Source organism: Pinus tabuliformis, chromosome 4_1 (assembly GCF_031772625.1).
Source record: "Pinus tabuliformis cultivar Carrire ecotype Pingquan chromosome 4_1, CPIR1, whole genome shotgun sequence".
NCBI lineage: Eukaryota > Viridiplantae > Streptophyta > Pinopsida > Pinales > Pinaceae > Pinus > Pinus tabuliformis.
The window spans coordinates 927,719,973-927,721,404 of NC_142303.1; positions in this window are offsets into that span (position 1 = coordinate 927,719,973).

Genomic DNA, 1,432 nt, shown 5'->3' on the forward strand with positions numbered 1-1,432 from the left:
ATTTTACACACCCTTTTTCAACAACCTCTCTTCCTTTAATTATAAACCTTCTCACTGATTTCCAATCTACATCTAGGTTCCCCTCATATTTTCCTTGTACAAATCGAACTAGGTATTTGACTCAACATGTATAGTGGTTCCCTCTCTTTGTTTTCACATCCGCAGATGTCACTCTCAACTGTGAATTGGAACATCTTATCTTCTCACATTGCCATCCTATTTATTGATAAATTTTCACTTTTTTTTTTCATTCATGCAAACTTTAATCTTTAACCAAATTTGGCACCTGAATGCCAAATTTCTATCTCAGTCCTGGTTGGCTATCTCCAAGGTGCATATAACCAAAATGCCAAGACACGTTCTTATAACCACTCGATGCTTATTCCTAAATGGTTAAACCGCCAAAGACTTCCATCGACACTTCAACTGATTAGATTTGATCAATGATTGAAAAACCATCGCGGGGCCCCCTGCCTACCTTACGATTAACGAAGGGGTGGGGGGTCTAGGATTTGTTGCTTATGAAATTAATTCCCTGCTTCTTTCCCCAAGCATGACAAACACACCTCACTGGCTTGTCCAATGGAATGGTTGAAAGACCATATTGCCCCCCTCAGTTTTCCCAACTTTTAACAGGGGAAGGGTCCCAGGATTTTTTTGTATGCGAACAAATCCACCTTGTCTCCACATATGCTCGAAAAGTCCACTAGATTACCACTTGGGGTCCACCTGTTTCCACACAATTACCTAACCCTATAGACACCTGCACATTAGATCCTTGGCATGAGTGTCAAAGTTCGACCAACTCACCTACCATGTCACTGCCACCTTTATTTGACATCACGGCGACATCATCTTACCACATGGTGTCCTCTAGATGGTGGCTATGTCACCCAAAAATAAGCCACTTAATCACTAAAAGGGCTGATTCTGCTTGCCACATGTCACATTGATAGTGTGTCACATCATCAGCTTTGCCACGTCACTTTTGTGCCATATGTACCTCTTGCATGGCATCCACGTCACAACTATGTAGTTAACCACATCATCTGATTGCCACATCCCATCGGTCTTGTTGGAATTGTAACTAGGTTCGGTCTTCATAAATGCCATTGTATCAATATGTATTTTATGTAAAAAGAAAAGAAGAAAATCATTATTATTTTGTATCATGTTCTTCATGCTTTATTTTGGTCAAAAGAAAAAACCAAAGGGAATGTTCTTTGTGACCCTATAAAAAGAAGAAAATTTAATTTTTTGTAAGCGACATTTGCCCCTCCTAGAAAATCTCATTTATCACATTGTTAGATCTAATATGTTATGAGGGAACCACTTTAGATGATAATCAATATAAAGTATGACCTACCAATTTTATGAAAGAAATTTCTAACACCGGTTGTGCTATGAAAGGGTCTTTACATAAGGTGTCATG